We start from the raw sequence: 16,810 nt of genomic DNA on the forward strand, positions 1-16,810 counted from the left end.
TATATATATATATATATATATATATATATATATATATATATAAATATATATATTTATATATATATATATATATATATTTTTTTTTTTTATGGTGGTTTCCCTTTCTTCAATTTAACCTGGGCAGATGAGTAGTGGAGTTTATTAAGACACAGTACACTGGGTACAGGTATAAAAAACCATGTATTTTATTTTTAACAAACAACAAAACTATTAAACCATTTGATCCTGCCATGCTACACGACCAACATCGGATAAAAAGTAGTCCGCAAATTGGTCCCTCATTTGGGCAACTTCGACTGAGGACCGAAGAGGGTGCTAAGTAAAATCTGGCAAAGGGTTGGCAGCAGGCTCATCCATGTCAAAGTTCGGCCGCTCCTTTGCCATAACAAAATTGTGGAGAACCACGCATGCCTTCACGACCTCATCAACTGTTTCCATTTTGAGATTGATGGCGGTGCTGAGAATTCGCCATCTGGACACTAGAATGCCAAAGGCGCACTCTACAGTCCTGCGAGCCCTCGTAAGCCTGTAGTTGAAAATTTTCTTGCGGTGGTCCAAGTCACGGCTGGAGTACGGCTTCAGCAGGTTTGGGCACATCTGAAATGCCTCATCCCCAACCACTACAAATGGCAGTGGTGGAGTTTGGGTTTGGGGAAGAGGCCGTGCCAGTGGAAAATTGAAATGGTTGCCGTACAACCTCCAGCCCATATCAGAGTTCTTAAAAGTCTGTGAATCGTTGCCCCGTCCGAATGCCCCTATGTCCACCGCCACAAACCGGCAGTCTGCATCCGCAATGGCCATTAGGACTGTGGAAAAGTACTTCTTGTAGTTGTAGTACTCGGAGCCACTTCTTGCGGGTTTTGTGATGCGGATGTGCTTCCCGTCCACCGCTCCTAGGCAGTTCGGGAAATTGCAGACTGCCCAGAATTTCTCCGATATTTGAAGCCACTTTTCGGCAGTGGGCAATGGCAGAAACTCCGGACACAGAACATCCCACAGAGCCCTGCAGGTGTCGGCAACAATCCCAGATAAAGTTGAGATTCCCAGCCGGTACTGGAAATGCAGGGATGAAAGACTCTCTCCAGTTGCCAGGAACCTGCCAAACATAAAAAGAAAAAATAATTATATTTCTGTCTTGGGTATTACTAAAAACACTGAAAATAAAAAAGTACATGGCCTAACTATTTTGCATGTTTTTTTAATACAACATAGCAAAAAAACATTTTATAAAGGCTTGGGATTAGTACATGCCAGAAGAAAAACCATTATGCAAAAAAGCAATTTCACAAAAATAATGTTAAAAATCAATAGCCAAAAAAAACCTAATTTTTTGGACCAAAAAAAAAAAAAAATAAAAAGCCAAAAAAATTATGCAAACATAACAACATACATACCGTAAGGTGACAAGGAGCCTTTCTTCGGGAGGAATGGCACGCCGGAGCTGAGTGTCCCTTCTCCGGATGTTTCCTTCAACCATACCCAGCAAGTCAAGGAAGCTTTCCTGGGACATCCGTGTATAGTCAGCAAATTTCTCCGGGTTTTCCTGTAGCTCGCTGTACAGCGTGTGATATGCTCCACGGCTTGGCCGGAGTTCGATTATTGGATGCCTCCAAAACCTACGCCGCTGCCGTCTCTGCTGTCTCTCCCTCTCCCTTTCTTGCTGGCAACAAAAGACATACGCCTGAGACAGCGCAATGTCAAGATCCAGCTTGAAGCGGAAATTATCCAGACGCAAGTCCATCTTGACACCGGAAACAGCAGCAAAATCTGATGAATTCAGCAGTACAGGGTCTATAAAACATTCCAATGAAACACGCCCACTGGTGACCCATTGGTGGTCAAAGATTTTGCTATTGTGAAATGTCACACCTAAAAACGCATGCGCATAAAAAACGCAACCGCATGCAAAAACGCATGTAAAACGCAAGTAACACTGCGTTATTTTGACGCATCAGCGTGCGCATGAAGAAAAAAAAACGCACATTTGTTTTGCGTTTTTCTTTGCGTTTTTTATGCGCACGATGCGCTGCGCAAAAAAACGCTAATGTGAAACTAGCCTAAAGTGTGTACTGTAATTATCATCACAGGAGTCTACAAACTTGTAATCAGTCAGCTTGACTAATGAGTGAAAAGTAGTCATGGTGCTGTTTGGTATCATGGTGTGTACCACACTGAACATAGACCAATGAAAGTTAGTAAGAGAGTTGTCTCAGGAGATTAGAAAGAAAATTATAGCCAAACATGGTAATGGTAAAGGCTAAAAGACAATCTCCAAACAGCTTTATGTTCCTGTTACTGCAGTTACACGTAATTATTCATAAATTTAATGTCATTTTGACTGTAGCCAAACTCCCTGGACCTGGCTCCAAGAGGAAAATCAATGACAAATTGAAGAGACGGATAATACGAATAGTAAACAAAGAGCTCAGAACAACTTCCAAAGACATTAGAGGTGAACTTCAAGGTCAAGGTACTTCATTGTCAGATGACAGATGACACCATCTGTCACTGTCGTTGCTTAAGTGGACGTCATGGAAGACCACCGAGGAGAAAACCACTGATGAAAGCAAATCATGAAAAGCAAGACATCAATTTGCCAAGATGCATATGGACAAGCCACAAAGCTTCTGGGAGAAAGTATTTTGGACATATGAGACCAAATTGCATCCTGTAGGCAAGTCACATCAGCTTTATGTTCACAGATGCATACAAAGCAAATTTTGCCTACTGTGAAACCTGGAGGAAGCTCGGTTGTGTTCTGTGGCTGCTTTGCTGCATTTGGCAGAGTGTGTCTTGAATCTATGCAGGGTACAATGAAATCTCAAGACTAAGGTCTTGCTCACAACAGCATATACATCGGACGAGGACTATCCAATGTTTTATCGGTTAGCACTCGGACCAATTTTATTGCATGAGGCAGTACTAGTCAGCGCTTTTTCTCCTACCAATTCAGCATGCTGTGATTTCTAGTGCGAATTGGATGGCATGCAACCAAGTCAAGTCTGTGGTTGCTTGGATATCATTGGACAGCACTGGGATTATATCCGAGTGCAGTCCGATTTCCTCAGACTTAAAGAATGGAGAAGATAAAGAAATTTTGTTCTCCATCATCTTCTGACAGTGTGCTACGATTCTCTCGGATTAGAGTTTGATTGGAGTGTCAGTAACATAATTGATCAGCTTCTCTCGCATGAGATAATCTATGCTTGTGTGATCCTAGCCTAACAAGGCATTATAGAGCGAAACGTACTGCCTAGTGTCCGAATCGCCGGTCATTTGTCCTCCAACAGGATAGTAGATGGAAGTCTTATTCAAAGTTATAGACATCGTGTCTTTGCAGTAACTGGTTAAAAAAGTTGGGCAACAAAAGTTAAGGGGACCATCATTTCTGTCCAAGCCATTTTCATTAGTTTTCTTTTTTCTGTTGAATTACAATTCAAAAGCAATGTTGGATTTTCATTAGTTGGTATTCAGTAAATTTAAATATGAAAAGTGCTTTTTTTAGTTTCAAGTTATTTTACTGACCATTATGGGTTTTTCTCACTTTAGCAGAAAGGCACGAACAATTTTATCCACATGTGTATTAACTGTGCAGACATAGGTTATTTTATACATATCTTTTTCCATAGCCTTTATATTTAAAGGGAATCTGTCACCCCATTTTTGGCCTATAAGCTGCAGCCACCGCCATCAGGGGCTTATCTACAGCACTCTGTAATGCTGTGGATAAGCCCCCGATGTGACCTGAAAGATAAGAAAAATGAGTTAGATTATACTCACATGGGGATCCGGTCCGGTCCGATGGGTGTTGCGGTCCGGCGCCTCCCATCTTCTAGAGATGACGTCCTCCTTACTTCTGCTGCGGCTCCTGCGCAGGTGTACTTTCTCTGCTCTGTTGAGAGCAGAGTAAAGTACTGCAGTGTGCAAGCACCGGACCTCTCTGACCTTTCCCGGCGCCTGCGCACTGCAGTATTTTACTCTGCCCTCAACAGGGCAGAGAAAGTATGCCTGCGCATGAGCTGTGGCAGAAGTAAGAAGGAGGATGTCATCGCATGAAGATGGGAGGCACCGGACCGCGATACCCACCGCAGTGGACCACGCCCACCGGTGAGTATAATCTAACTTGTTTTTCTTATCTTTCAGGTTACATCGGGGGCTTATCTACAGCATTACAGAATGCTGTAGATAAGCCCCTGATGGCGGTGGCCGCAGCTTATAGGCCGAAAATGGGGTGACAGATTCCCTTTAAAGGATCCTACAAATAAATGTGGTGGACGGTGAATAGGGTTAGTCCCTACAGACGTCATCATCTATTATCCATGTATTGTGGAGTCAGCAAGTTGCTATTGCATGATCTTTCATCTGGCCTATTTTCCAGTTCTCAAGGGGACAAGAACTCTCTCTAAAAGCTTTTTGCAAGATGCACATGATATATGTCCAGCAAACATTCCATTCATAAATGATGGAATGTGTGAATATTGAGATGTGTACTAGTAGTTGGATATTGTAAACCTCCATCTCATTTTACAGCTACTTCTTCATTGGATAAAGTAGGTCATGGACACCTCAAAAGTCCCTGACTCCGTAGGGTATGTTCACACAACATCTTTTTCAGGCAGACTCCTCCTGGAACCTGCCTGAAAGAGTGCTGCAAAAAATAAACATAATGCACCGCAATGTAGAAACAACATTGCTGTGTGCATGTTCATTATTTTGTTACTTTTGTTAACCGATTCAGGAATTGAAATTCTGAAGTGTTTTTAAGTGTTTTCTTCACTTTCGATCATGTGCAGTGCACCTCTCTGAAGTTGGGAGGCGTACACCCGTACAAGGGCGTGATAACATGTTAAATGGGTCGCCTAGATTGGGGACGCTCACTTCCCCTCGACTAGTCAAAGGCATCATTTACATATCATAAACAGACTTTGGAAATACTTTTTCTAAAGATCTGTTTATGTGTGTAATGTAATACAGGGACTGTTAGGCAGAGTAGTTCTGGGGGGGACGGAGGACCTGACAGGTTCCATTTAAACAGAAGTAATGTGTGCATTCTTCAGATGACTTTGTTTGGAAGCTGCCTGCTCTTTCTAGGCAGGCACAACCCTGGTAATTGCAGTTTGATGCTCCATGGCTGCAGCTATGGCCTTTAATCCTCCATGAGACATCCATAATGAAATTCCTATAAGGGAAACAAAAATTGGGCTTCCAGGAGCGCTGCCAAGGATCCAAGGAAACAATTCTATTGTTTAAAACTTTAACATTTATTGAGCTGTGCATTATGGAGCCAGTCCAGCGCCTTCATCAGGCTCATACAGACTGAATAATACATGCCATCATTTATACTCCACTGACGTCACAGTCATGATTGCATGGCCTCACATTTCTGATTGATTAATTCACCAGTATTGAGCATATACATCAAATCAATTACTGTTACATTTACATCAAATCAATTACTGTTATGGTTGATTTTTATATATGTATTTTTTTTTCTGTATTTTGAATCATCTATGGGGAATATTCTATTGTCTATAACCTCACTAAAATAATAATTTGCATGAGTATAATGTCTGTAGGGATATACCGTATTTTTCGGACTATAAGACACACTGTTTTCCCTACAAAAATTTGGAGGAAGATGGGAGTGCGTCTTATAGTCCATAGTCCGGATGTACATGCAGGTCACAGGTGGCAGGAGCCGACTGCTGCGACTAACCCTGTGTCCACTACTAAAGAGAAATTAATATTTGCTGCTCCCCACGCCCATAGTCCCGCCTACCTCTATGCACTGAAGCCTGCACTGAGAGGTGGGAGGGCCTATGGGCATGGGGAGCATTGAATATTTATTTCTCTTTAATAATGGCACATTGTTAGCTGCAGCTGCCGGTTTCCTTCAGCTGCTGGGCTATCAAGTGTGCCCACTCCTAAAGAGAATGAATATTCACTGTTCTCCACTCATAGGAGTGGGTAGCAGTGAATATTCATTGATCTTTAATAGCGGGCACAGTAGCAGCACCCACCGGCTTCCTGCAGCTGTTGGGCGATCACGTGTGCCCACTATTAAAGATCAATATGGGAGTGGAGAGCAGTGAATATTCATTCTCTTTAGTAGCGGGCACACATGATTGCCCAGCAGTTGTGGCTAACACTGTGCCTGCTATTAAAGAAGATGAATATTTACTGCTCCACACGCCCAGTGTCCCAGGCGTAGGGAGGAGTGAGCATTCTGGCAGCTGTCATCTGCTTGTAAGCAGTAAATGATGTCACTGCCATGTGCTGCTTACAAGCATAAAGCAGTAGCTAGCAGCACAACAGAACGTTGTGAGGGAGCGCAGGGAAGATAAGTAGAACAGTTTTTTTTTTTATGTTTGTCTCTGATGGGGCCATGTCTACCAGGATAGGGATGAAAGGACCATGCCTACCAGGAAAGGGATTAGGGGGCCGTGCCTACCAGGATAGGGATGAGGGGGCCATGCTTGGTGGGATAATGATGAGAGGACCATGTCTACCAGGATATAGATGAGTGAAACATGCCTACCAGGATAGGGACAAGGGATCCATGCCGACCAGGATAGGGGATCATGCCTACCAGGATAGGGATGAGTGAAACATGCCTACCAGTATAGGCATGAGGGGACCATGCCTACAAGGATAGGGATGAGGGGACTATGCCTACCAGAATAGTGGTGAGGAGTCCATGCCTACCAGGATGGGCATGAAATGGCCGTGCCTACCAGGATGGGGATGAGGGGGCCATGCCTACAAGGATAGGGATGAGGGGACTATGCCTACCAGAATAGTGGTGAGGAGGCCATGCCTACCAGGATGGGCATGAAGGGGCTGTGCCTACCAGGGTGGGGATGAGTGGACCATGCCTACCAGTATAGGCATGAGGGGACCATGCCTACAAGGATAGGGATGAGGGGACTATGGCTACCAGAATAGTGGTGAGGAGTCCATGCCTACCAGGATGGGCATGAAGGGGCCGTGCCTACCAGGATGGGGATGAGGGGGCCATGCCTACAAGGATAGGAATGAGGGGACTATGCCTACCAGAATAGTGGTGAGGAGGCCATGCCTACCAGGATGGGCATGAAGGGGCCGTGCCTACCAGGATGGGGATGAGTGGACCATGCCTACCAGTATAGGCATGAGGGAACCATGCCTACAAGGATAGGGATGAGGGGACTATGCCTACCAGAATAGTGGTGAGGAGACCATGCCTACCAGGATGGGCATGAAGGGGCCGTGCCTACCAGGATGGGGATGAGGGGGCCATGCCTACAAGGATAGGGATGAGGGGACTATGCCTACCAGAATAGTGGTGAAGAGGCCATGCCTACCAGGATGGGTATGAAGGGGCCGTGCCTACCAGGATGGGGATGAGGGGGCCATGCCTACCAGGATGGGAATGAGGGGATCATACCACGATGGGGATGAGGGGAACATGAAAACCAGGATAGGGTTGAAGGGACCATGCATACCTGGATTAGGGACATATATATACCAGGATGGGGGATATTAGTACAGAATTAACCACATTTTTTGTATGAATTTTTTGTGCCATTTTCCTCCTCTAAAACCTGGGTGCGTTTTATGGTCCAAAGCATCTTATAGTCTGAAAAATATGGTACAATTGCAATTGAACGGTATTTAATTTATGTATCTGCAGAGCTATACAAATGGTATAGGTAATCCTTATATGATGTGAATGTTCAACACAGGTGAATTAATCAATCAGAATTGTGTGGCCATCCAATCACGATTGTGAGGTCAATTGGGATGGTATAAATGATGGCATGTGTTATTCAGTCTGTATGAGCCTGATGAAGGAGCTAGACTGGCTCCGTAACGTGCAGCTCAATAAATTTTAAAGTTTTATACAATAGAATTGTTTCTTTGGATCCTTGGCAGTGCTGATGGAAGCCCAATTTTTGTTTACCTTATCTGCTCCTTATAGTTGAAAGTATAGGGAAAAGATGTTGGCAAAACCACCTTTGCTTAGGGAAACCTTTGCAGCTATGGTGTAATTTTAACCACTACACGACCTAAGACATACTGTAGAGGTATGTCATAGGTCGTATCCCTCTCTTTGATGCCGGCTTCGGCACTGAGCCTGCATCTTTTCTGACACTTGACAGCTGATTTGATCAGTTGCCTTGTGCCCCTTACAGCCACGGGTGTTCGCGATTCACATGCGCTGTTAACATGTTAAGTGCCGCTGTCCGTATCAGACCATGGCATTTAAATTGTGCTAATTAGCCGCGTGTCACAAACCCCACCCATCAGTGCCCTTGTCACATGATTTCAGGGAGCCAATGGGTTGCCATGACGGCCGGGGGTCTTCTAAGAGATGATGATTTGGAAGTTGAGCTAAAATATTGCAACCTTTGATGTATTCATACTAGTCCTGGCCAGTTGTACCAATATGGGCCGGACAGGGTGTGGCTACACCCGACCATGTTGAAAAGTTACGTTGTTTAGCGGAGTGGCTCCCTTACAGCAGTACATTTCTGCTAGAGGTGCACAGAACTTGTAGGATGTTGCTAAGGCTGCAATCTCACCAGTGTGTGGCATCCGATATGAAATGGTAATGACACTCGGCTCCGCTCTGTCTCGAGTGTGAGCCGAGTGTGATGCTGCTGTGCTCCGATTATCTCACTTGAGTGAATCAGAGCACAGGTGCGGAGGAGACAGAGAAAGTCATTTGGGTGCGAGTAAGCCGAGTCTCGTGCCAATAGCAGTATGCTGTCATTGTTCGCTCGTGCCGAATCGGCATGAGAAAATAATTGCAGATGTGATCTGCCCCATAGAATAACACTTTGCCGAGTGCTATGCGATGTTTGTCGGCAGTGGGACGCCAGACTAAGGCCGGGATCACACACAGCGAGATACGGCCGAGTCTCGCAGGTTAAAACCAAGCTCTGGCGCCGGCACTCCGGAGCGGAGCATGCAGCCGCACAGCAATACATGGAGCTGCACACTCCGCTCCGGAGTGCCGGTGCCAGAGCTTGGTTTTATCCTGCGAGACTCGGCCGTATCTCGCTGTAGTGTGACTCCGGCCTAATTCATTAAGTAGTATTTGTCTCTTAAATCAATCAGGCGCATCTTACACCAGCAGCCTTTTTAATAGCAAAACACCAGTCTTAATGAATCGGGGCCATTGACTCTAGGACACCTCTAGAGGTATTTTGTATTATATGGGAGGAAGATACTAGATCAGATCTTTTAAATTCTGTAATTTGCAGGTGACACTTTGGAGGATCAAACATGTTTTTCCAGTACCTAACAGAGACGTTAGACAAGATTGAGATCTCAGGAATTTGGAAACTAAGTCAACTATTTCTTTAAAGGGAACCTGTAAATACAATAACACTATTAACCTGCAGATATAGTGTTATCCTGCAGGCTAATAGCATTAGAAAGGTTCTCCATACACTCGAGAGAAAATTAACTTTAATTCTCCCAGGACTGCTGGCTTTCAGTCATCTGGGCGTGCCCAGAGCAATTACATCCACCACTCACAGCACTGAGAGCAGCAGCGGTAAGCCACAGCATTTACGTGGTTCAAGCATGGTGGGACGTTTATTCAGCTGCCTTATGCCATGCCCTCGCAGCACAATCTGCACTGCAAATGGCGCCTATGTCTGCCATCTTAGTGCCTCTGGCTGGGTTTCATAGGAGATTTCACTATATGGGGCAGTACTTTAATTATTGTAGTATTTAGAGCAAGGCTCAAATCCCCTACAGAGACTAAAAAATGTATTGAACATTTAAAAAAAAAAAAAAAAAAAATTAAAAAAAATATTAAGGTAAAAAAAATCAACAATCAAATTTTTTTCCAAACTGTAGACTTTTTCTCTCTACTGAAATATAATAAATGTATATGTTTGGTATCTCTGTAATCATAGTAACCTGATGAATCATGTACCACGTCATTTTTACTGCACAATGAAAGGCAGATAAACAGAACTTGAAAACGATGGCCAAATTTCCTTTTTTTCCTTTCATCATTTCTCCACACTTGAATTATTATAATTTTTCATTTTTACAGTACATTATATGGTAAAGTGAACTATGTCATTTAAAATTACAACTCATCCTGCTAAAAACTAACCATCTTACAATGTCAGTGGAAAAATGGAAAAAATTATGGCTCTAGGAAGAAAAGGAGGAAAAGTAAAACCACAGAAATGCAAAAAAAAAAGCTCCATCATTAATCCCTTCATGACCTATGACGTTTAGGTACATCATAGGTCGTGTCTCCCAATTTGATGCATTGAGCCCACATCTTTTTTGGCAAATGACAACTGATCTGATCAGCTGTCTGTCATACGCCCTTAACACCTGCGGATGGATCCAAGATCCACCCTCTGCTGTTAATTAGTCAGCGGTATTTAACTCGTGCTTACCGGAAGCGAGTCACTAATCCTGCCTATCAGCGCCCCTTTCACATGATCGCGGGGCGCTGGTGGGTTGGCATGACAGCTTAGGGTCTTCAGAACCACCCCCATGCTTGTCATTGCTGATCTTTTATTGACACCAGCCCATAGCAGATGATGATTTTTGCTACACATAGCATGTGTTGCACAAAAGCTCTGAAGATTGCAGCATCATGTCTACTAAGGAGACTATTGAAGTCAGTAAAAAGTAGAAATTTAAAAAAAAAATATAAAAAAATAAAAGTTCAAATCACACCCCTTTTGCCCCATTCAAAATAAAACAATAAAAGAAAAAAATGCACACATTTGGCATAGCTGCCTTCAGAAACGTCCAATCTATCAAGATATAAAAATAATTAATCCGATCGATAAGCGAGGAAAAAAATCAAGCCGCCAGAATTACGTATTTTTAACAATAAAATGCAATAACAGGCGACTAAAACATCATACCTACCCCAAAATGGTATCAATAAAAACTTCAGTTCGGCGCGCAAAAAATAAGGCCTTACTGAGTCTAGATTCCAAAAAATGGAGACACTATGAGTCTCGGAAAATGGCGCAAATTTTTTTTTCTTGTTTACAAACTTTGGCCTTTTTTTTACCAGTTAAATAAAAAAGAACCTAGACATGTTTGGTATCTACGAACTCATAATGACGTGGACAATCATAATGGCAGGTCAGTTTTAGCATTTAGGGAACATAGTACAAAAAAAAAAACAATACAATTGTGGAATTGCAATTTTTTTTTTCAATTTTAACTCATTTGGAAGTTTTTTTTTTTTCCCTGTTTTCCAGTACATTATATGTTAAAATCCATAGTTTCTTTCAAATGTACAACTCGTCCCACAAAAAGCAAGCCCTCACATGGCCATATTGATGAAAATATAAAAAAGATATGGCTCGGAAAAATGGGAGCAAAAATCAAAACGGCAAAAAATGGAAAATCCTAAGGTCGAGAAAAGATTATGGGGATAAGCTTTGGGTTGATGTGACCCCCCCCCATCCTGTTGGGTGATTATTAGATTATTTCAATGTGTAAAGGAACTGATTTCTAATACTATTATTGTGTTATGAAATTGTTCTGTAATTTCATATTATAATCATTAAAGGGCTTGTAGGCTTTTAAACCCTCTGACTTGTCTGAAGAAGATATAATCACGAATATTGCCCAAAATATCATTAATCCCTACACGGGTAATACACCCCAGAATACTATCATCACTATCATCATTATAAAGCTAGAATATTGCCCAGTCGTTAGGTTTTAAGACATGTAAATAAACCTTAGCTAGACCATAAAAAATGGACGTGAATATAATAAATGCTGGACGAATCCATACCTGTGTATACTGGTGGAGATGCCTGGACGTCCCTCTGCCCCGACGCGCGTTTCGCACAGCTTCCTTGGGAAGCTCCATTTTTTATGGTCTATCTAAGATTTATTTACATGTCTTAAAACGACTGGGCAATATTCTAGCTTTATAATACCCGGGGAATTTTTTCCTGATACTTAGACATAGTTACACTCATTGTAGGTACACTGTCTCACTAAGAAATATTGCTGTTAGCATTTTTTATTCATTGCTATGTTATTTCCCTTGTTAGGTGACCTATTTAGATCAGTAGGTGTAAGGGTTTGATATACCATCACATTATTCTATTGGTGAATTATAGTACTGAGATGTGAGATTCCATGGACATGCAGTCCCTCATTTTTTACTTTCCAGCATTTTTCTTGTGTACTTTGTCTTTATGTTTCAATAAAGTATATTTTTTTATAAAGTATACACCATTGTATGGTATCAATTTTCTATTGTATTATGCTGTTACCACAAAAGTGATGAAGAAGATATAAGTAGCATTCTATAAGCCGTGATTGCAAGAGAGTCAGCTCCTTTCTTATATAAATAACATGTCTGGCTTTGATTTCATCAGCACCACTGGCTGATTTTTGCAACTGTTGTGGCATGTTACGTGTAGTAATAACTGATTCACACTGTAGGAATATAGTAGCGCAAAAAGGGCCTTATCCGATATACAAGGTGAAAATAATACTTAAATTCACTCACCTGATATATGAGTAAAAAGGCACATAGGATTGTCTGTCAGCTGCCGCACATCCACAGGTCAAACCAGTGACCGGAGATATATTCAGATTAAGGCTGGGATCACACATGCAAGAAATTCAGACGAATCTCGCATGTTAATACCCGGCACTGCCACCGGCACTTGGATCGGAGCGTTCGGCCGCATAGCAATACATGGAGCTGCGCGCTCCGCTCCTGAGTGCCAGCGACAGTGCCGGGTATTAACATGCGAGACTCGTCCGAGTTTCTCGCATGTGTGATCCTGGCCTACAGGAGCTTTTCGTGGATTTACTGCGCTGCTAAACACCGAGCGCACAAAAATGCAACCCAGTGCATTTGGCGCATGTCGGCGCAGCGCCAAAAGGGCGGATGCGCCGGCAAAAGTGTGCCAGCGCACCCAACGCTAAATATAGGGTACGCTGATCGCATGTAGCATCATGCGATCAGAGGAGGAGCTGAGCTGAGGGGGGCACGGCCGGGGCGGAGCTTAGCGGCGGCCATGCGCTGCGCCCGGTAACGCTAGTGTGAAACTAGCCTTACTCGTACCCCAAAGATCATTGATGATATGGAAACATTGTGGTTTCTCAGTATATTATAGACTTCCCATATAGCAATTCCAAGATGTTATCATACTTTCCTTTAACAGGAGGAGCGAACAAATAAATGACCCAAATCTGCGTAAAAGAAAAAAAATTCCCATGGCTTTCCTGTAGTTCATCAGTCTGCAGTTGGTTTTTGTTCCAACTTTTCTATGAGAGAATGTAGTATGTCTCCTTGTAGTGGTGCTCCTATAATCCCCAGCCGAATATGGTATAAGGCCTCCTTCACACGTACTTGTGATTCCTGTACAGGAAAAAACAGTACTGGTGAAGTCCGTTTCCGTATGTTCGTATGTGACATCCGTGCACCCATTTGCTGTCCGTGTGACACATAATGGCATCTGGGAAAAACAGTACAGTTCGTGGTGATTCCAGGTGCCGGCTGCTGAAGGCAGCTTTCATCATTGTCGCTTGGTCTCGCTGAGATCAGTGCTGTGTACACTCTGTAAAATAAAGAAATTAAAAAAATAGAATGGGCTCCCATTTAATTTTCATAACCAGCAGAGGAAAAGCTGATCTTAATAATCTGGGAAAAGGGACAATATGCCAAAAGGTTCCAAGTAAATTAATAACAGCTCACAACTGTTTGCTTAGCCTTTACTGGTGAATTTATGGGGGACCCCAGAAAAAAATGACTTGGTCCCCCTATAAACTCAAACCAGCAAAGGCTAAACAGACAGCTGTGGGTTGATGTGAATAGCCTGGGACGGGGCCAGAGATATTGCCCCTCACCCTCCAGGCTATCAACATTAGCCCTCAGCCGCCCCAGAAATGGCGCATTCCTAAGAGGCGCCAAATCTGCTGCTTAGCCTCGATCTTCACACTTGTCCTGTGTCAGCTTTGTATTGTCAGCTGACATCAAGCCCATACTTAAGTAATGGAGAGGCGTCTATAATTAGTAACCCAATAGTAGGTTTTGAAATAAACACACAGCAACAATAACATCATTTATTTGAAATAAAACAAAACACCCCGTTTTGCACATTTATTTAAAAATAAAAAACAAAGTTATACTCGCCTTTAGCCTAAAATTCATTGACGCCCATGTCCCCTGTAAGAAAATTAAAATAATAAACAACCATATCCCTCACCTGTCCGACGTGAAGATAATCCATACTTTCCCATGCTGTAAAACATCTCTGCGACTTTTGGTTTACAAACTGGATGGTGCCATGATTCAGGCTGAAAACCAGGAGACAATGACCTGAAGCTGCATTCTCATGGGCAGTTCACTGTGAGATGTGACAATGATAAACTGCAGTGACCTCAATGAGATTACCGCTAGCACCGTCAGAAACAATTTGTCCTTTCAATAATTGCTGTGTAGGACTAAGAGGAACAGCTGAGAAATGCAGAGAAAGCATGCTCTAAACTTGTTGTGTTACAGAGTACAAATTACGAGGGGCGATCCAAAAGTAATGATAATCGGTTATTTCTATTGCACACAGAAATTAAAATAAAATGTTTTCTTCTCTCTTAGGTACCCACTAGTCCAGGAAAAAAAATCACTTAAATAGGCCACGATTCCCGGGAGCTACATTCATTTGAATATGAACTGCCAAGGAGTGAACATCAAAATGGAAAAAAACGAGCTCAGAGCTGTCATCAAATACCTCTGCTTGAAAAAAATGTCTACCAAAGACATACACAGCGACTTGGTGGAAACATTGGGGGACTCTTCTCCTCCATATTCCACAGTTGCACGTTGGGACAAGGAATTTAAGCTGGGAAGAACATCGACGGAAGATGAACATCGCGAAGGACGCCCCTCCACGTCCCTCAATGAAGAAAACGTGAAAAAAGTTGAAGAAGTTGTGTTGGCAGATGGAAGAGTGACTATCAGGCATGTAGCTGAGGTCACAGGGATCTCATAAGGCAGTATTCAAAGAATCCTTGCAAAAGAATTGCATATGAGAAAGGTCTCCGCGCGTTGGGTGCCAAAAATGTTAACCGACGAGCAAAAGAAGAAACGAGTTGACATTTCAATAGCAAATCTCGAAAAGTTCCAAGCAGACGAGGAGACTTTTTTGTCACGTTTTTTGACCATGGATGAGACCTGGATCCACCACTTTGATCCCGAAACGAAACAACAATCGATGACATGGAAACGAGCCGACAAACCGACGCCGAAGAAATTCAAAGTGTCAAGCTCAGCAGGGAAGGTTATGGCGTCCTTTTTTGGGACGCTGAAGGAATTATTATGGTGGACTATTTGGAGAAGGGAGCCACTATTACGGGCTCCTACTACGCAGAACAAATAAGAAGATTGCGGGAGGCTATCAAGGAGAAAAGGCGCGGCAAACTGCAGGCTGGAGTGCTGTTTCACCAAGATAACGCACCGGCTCACAAAGCTGCAGTTGCCATGGCTACCATTCAAGAAGCGGGCTTTGAACTGGTGGAACACCCCCCTATTCGCCAGATCTAGCCCCCCAGTGACTTCTTTCACTTTCCTCGGCTCAAGGAACACCTTCGGGGCAAGAAATTTGACAACAATAGCGACGTGATAACCGCTGTTGGGGAGTTTTTTGAGGGTCAAGATCAAGATTTTTTTTCGAAGGGAATTCTAAGTTTAGAAAATAGATGGACTAAATGTATAGACGTGTTAGGAGACTATGTAGAAAAATAAAAACATTTTTTGACTATATTCATTGTGTTTATTATTGATTATCATTACTTTTGGATCGCCCCTCGTACTATATTAACATGTTTTTTCCCTGTGGATTTTCAGATGTAGTATTGAATGCCTAGTGTGACAATGTGATCATGAACATGGAAAAGTGTTCCTTTATGCAAAAACCACATTGTACAGTAGATTTACCATATTTATATCTGAATGCTTGATCTTCATGTGATAATAGATAAAAAAAAAATCTATAAGGGTACATGCCCACGATCAGGAATGGCTGCCATTTTAACGCTGCGTATTTATACAGCGTCAAATCTTCAGCGGCCAGATGTTACAGCATAGTGGATGGGATATCTAGAAATCCCATGTCCACTATGCGTGCATGTGCGCCTGCGGATCACCCGCTGACACTGACATTCAGTGCGTCTTTCAAGACTGCAGAATGTCAATTTCTCTTGCTGCGTTTTTACACCTGCGATTCCTATAATGGAATAGGTGTAAAAACGCTGCGGAATCCGCAAAAAGAATTGACATGCTGCGGAAAATAAACTGCTGCGTTTCTGCACAGATTTTTCCGCAGCATGTGCACAGCGTTTTTTGTTTTCCATAGGATAACGTGGCACTGTACATCCCTTGGAAAACTGCTGCAGATCCACAGGGCCAAATCCGGTGCGGATCCGCACACAAATCCGCAACGTGTGCACATACCCTTAAGGCCCCGTTACACATAACGATGTCCCAGCGATCCCACCAACGATCCGACATGGATGGGATCGCTGGGACATCGTTAGGCTGATCGCTGGTGAGCTGTCACATAGACAGCCCCTCCAGCGATCAGGACCAGCGAGCAAGCTGGTTTCCAATGTAAACAGCGGGTATCCAAGAGCCGTGCGGCCCTTGGATACCTGCTGTTTACCCTGGAAACCAGCATGCACGCTGGTTTCCAAGGTAAACAGTGGGTAACTAAGAGCCACGCGGCTCTTGGATACCCGCTGTTTACATTGGAATCCAGCGTCCAGCCTCGCTGATCACTGGTCTCTCGCTGCCACACGCAGC

The 16,810-nt window shown here is 43.2% G+C and overlaps 1 protein-coding gene across 2 annotated transcripts in view; it reads left to right on the forward strand.

Moving 5' to 3' along the window:
- CORO2A (coronin 2A) overlaps positions 1-16,810 on the forward strand; it is a 234,296-nt gene that overhangs the window by 99,881 nt on the left and 117,605 nt on the right. The window lies entirely within an intron of this gene.

The sequence above is a fragment of the Dendrobates tinctorius genome, unplaced genomic scaffold, assembly GCF_039654945.1.
Source record: "Dendrobates tinctorius isolate UK_male_01 unplaced genomic scaffold, ASM3965494v1 ptg000160l, whole genome shotgun sequence".
Taxonomy (NCBI): domain Eukaryota; kingdom Metazoa; phylum Chordata; class Amphibia; order Anura; family Dendrobatidae; genus Dendrobates; species Dendrobates tinctorius.